Raw genomic sequence first — 4333 nt, 5'->3', positions numbered from 1 at the left:
TCTCTCTCTCTCTAAATATATATATATATGTATATATATGTATGTATGTGTATATGTACCTATATAACAATTTACATATGTAATACATATACACATACAAATATATATATGTAGGTAGGTACATATATATATATATATATATATATATATATATATATATATATATACATGCATATTTAATGCACGTTTCACTATAAAGTAGATGCTTCTCCCTCTCGGATCCTGTTTGTATTCCATGCAATGTCTATACATAAATATTATAGGAAAGCGTCAGCGACTTTGTTGCCCTGTCGCTCTGAATTTGTACATGTTGGGATACTTATGTGTGTGTCTCCGAACGAATTCCTATCCCGATTTGGCATTCTAATCTGTCTTTATCTCGCATTTTTATGTTTACATTTCGGTTTATCGCCATGTTGCAGCTTTTTCCATTCCTCTTTCATTTCACGTTGTTGATGTTACTGCTGCAATCACCGCTGCTGACAACAACGATGACGGTGACGTTCAGGATGGTGCTGTTGAATTCGATGATAATGTCAATGCCATTGTTGTTGTTGTAGTTGTTGTTGTTGTTGTGGTGGTGGTGGTGATGGTAGTGGTGGTAGTGGTGGTGGTAGTGATGGTGGTTGACGATCATAATAATCATGATGATGATAATGATGATGATAATGACGGTGCTGATGATGGTGAATACGTTGGTGGTTATGAAAATTGTAATATTGCTGTCGCTGATGATGATGTGGAGGAGGATGGAGTGTATAAGGATTTCAGTGATGGTGGAAATGTTTAAATGGTAATGGTGATTGTGATGACGACGATAATTTTGGCAGCCATGAAATGTTCATGATGAATATGATAATGGTAAAGACGATGATGATGAGGAGGAGAGGGAGGAGGGGGAAGAGGCGGAGAATGAGGAGAACGAGGTGGATGTTGTTAATGACGATGATGATGATTGGTGATGATGATGAGAAGAAAGAGAAGGAGAATGGGGATGGTGATGATGGTAATGACGATGCTGATGAGGAGGAGGACAGGATTGTGATGATGATGATAGTGATAACGATGATGATGAAGTGGAGGAATATGGGGATGATGATGATGATGACCGTGATGCTGATGATGAAGGTGAACATGATGATGATGGTGAAGATGATGATGATGATGAGGAGGAGGAGGAGGAGGAGGAGGATGACGACGATATCGGTGGTGATGATGATGATTCCGACGATGAGGAAAACGAACAAGGAGGAGATGGACGTAGATGGGAATGTTTGGGATAACGCCGATAAAAATTAATGGCACTAATTATGACTTCTTATTGTTTATTGTGAATTTATTGTGGTGGTCATCCTCGCCATAGATTGTCTCCCTATTTTAACTTGGGCAGATGATTGCAATACAGTTGGTGGTGTTAGGGCTAACTGCCAGAGCGGTTTTTGGTAGTATTGATTTAGTGATGATAGTGGTGGTGCTGATGATGGTTATGGTGCTGATTTAGTGGTGCAGATAACTTTCGCGTTGCTAGATATCACAGAAGGTAATGCCGTCGTTTTGAGCATCGTGCTAGAATCACCGATATTTTTTTATATCTGTTGCTCAAAATTTCATGTCCGCTGTGAAGGGTTTATCTCAATGATAGCAAAGGATAGACATGGCGTTTTATGAAGACACACGACACGCGCCTGAGAAACGCAGAAGACAAAAGCATATGTGTGTGTTATTATATATATAGATATATATATATAGATTATATTATATTATATATATATCCTATATATATATAGAAAGAGAGAGAGAGAGGGAGATGATAATGATGTATGTATGTATGTAGTAGGTATGTATGATGTATGTATGTATGTATGTAATGTATATATGTATGTATGTATGAATGTATGCGTGGGTGGGTAAGTGTAATTATAGATTACAAATAGAAAAATAGCAAAATATGAAGGAGATGGAACAAGCGAACAAATCTACATAAGCAATCAAGTCCTCAGTCTTCCAAACATAAACCAAAATTATATTATCATACATGTGTGGATATGTGTGTTTATACCTGTGCACGTGTGTATGTTTTCATGATTGTATAGATGTACCTCCACACAGTTATATATAGTATATATATATATATATTGTATATATATATATTATATATATATATATATATATATGTATATATATATATTTATGCATATATAATATATAATAATATACAATACATACAACCTGCATGCATATACAACACACATCCATGGATATACATATACACAGACAAAAAAACGACCGTACCATGGTATAGGCGTACGTACATGCATGGTGATATACAGACATAAACGTAATATTGATGCCTACCTATCTACTTACATCCCTTTATATGTGTATATTCCGTATGTGTGTGCGTGTGTGTATGTATATGCGTATATATATATATATATATATATATATATATAGTCATATATATATATACATATATATATATATATATATATATATAAGTGCATAAATACATATTTATACAAAAATCATACCACACACCACACACACACACATAATATACTATATATATATACATGCCAATATATGTGTGTGAGTATAGGGAAAGAGAAGAGAAGATAAGTAGGGTAGACACTGAGAGGGAGAGGGAAACAGAGAACGGGAAAGGGAGAGAGAGAGAGAGAGAGAGAGGAGAGAGAGAGAGAGCGAAAGCAAAAATTACAATCTATAGCAAATATAAAAGAGATTTCTAACGGTTTTATGATCCATTTCGAAGGATGTGATGCGTTTTTGGTAATTTCTTTGGCGAAGCTTCAGGATACGCATTACAAAGATGCTACGTTTGAGATTAGCTAATATAATTGGTTTTGCTCTTTTCTACGGACAGAAACTATCATAAAATTGGTTAGCTCCCCTTACCTTGTTTTATTGCCTTTCAGAAACTTCAATAAAAGTTCCTTATCAAAATAATACGAGTAGCTGAAGAGGTGGTTAGATTGAAAGCAACAAGCAGCAGCACCAACGCAACAATGCTGATAATATTATAAAGCATTGTTGGCAACGACCTTTCACTTCGAAAGAAAAGATAAAAAAAAGGAGCCCTCTTTTCATATTTAAATTGCTACAAATAACAACGGCTTCGTAATTAACTTTAATTCCTTGCAATAAATGTGGTGCTATTCGAAAATCTCAAGATGGAATACGTACCGACAAAAATATAAATAAGTAGAAATATACAAAAACGAAAATAAATAAAATCAAGGACAGTATACATAGAAAGAAATAATAGAAAATGATATTGGCTTATATTGTTCACGTCGGTAGGGTTGTTATTATATGAGTTGGATAGATTTAAGGAACGCTCTCAAAATGGCGGGATTAACAATAGCTTAAAAAAAAGAAAAGATCAAAGCTTTATTCTCGAGCATCGAACGATTGTGATGAGTAAATGGAAGACACGTTTGTGGAATTTTAGGAAGTAAAAGCGTTGCTTAATACAGCGAGCGTCGATAGAAATGGCTTATGAAAACCAAACATAATTAATATGATAATACAGCCATTTCCTTTATGTTCGTATCTTACGTTGCGCGTATAGAACCTCACATATTTAATACGAGACTTGGAGGCAATTCGATAGATTGATAGATATTTGCTCGTACATGGAGAAATATGCTAAAGGGGAAAATGCTAAAGAATAGAAATAAAAGTTAATTGGATTAGGAAGCGTCAGCTATATTACAGAGAATAAATCTGAAAATTAATGCTTAATATAATAAATTTAAATATTTAATTTCTAAAATCTCATGAATACGAAGAACTTTGAGATATAATGTTGCCACAAATTTTGTTGATGTTTCTTTAAAAAAAAATGAATGCTGCTCCTCATATAGAATTGATGAGGTTGTGCTCTTTATTTTGTCGATCACTTACACATTTTAAGTGGTTTTCAGGCTTGGAAATGACTAACTCTACGTCAATGTATCATAGTGTATGTGCTTACACGCAACACTAGCAGGACTGGGAACGGATTATCTAACTTTGCTAATGGAACATAATATCAAGGACATATGTATTTGTATGTTTGTCTGTTAGTTTGTGAGTGTATGTGTGTGTGTTTGTGGACGTGCATGTGTGTGTAGTTATATGTGTGTCTTCACAAACATACCTGTATATGAAAGCACGCGCGCTTCTCATTTTCAACGTCACATTTTAAACTTGAGAAGAGTCTTAGTTCTTGAGTTTCTTAATCTGAAACCGTATCACGTCTCTTACCATGATTCTTCACCAGTCCAAGTTCCCCGATTAATAGAAATGTGAATTTATAATATGGATATAA

Source organism: Octopus sinensis, linkage group LG6 (assembly GCF_006345805.1).
Source record: "Octopus sinensis linkage group LG6, ASM634580v1, whole genome shotgun sequence".
Taxonomy (NCBI): Eukaryota; Metazoa; Mollusca; class Cephalopoda; order Octopoda; family Octopodidae; genus Octopus; species Octopus sinensis.
This window is presented reverse-complemented; position numbering follows the sequence as displayed.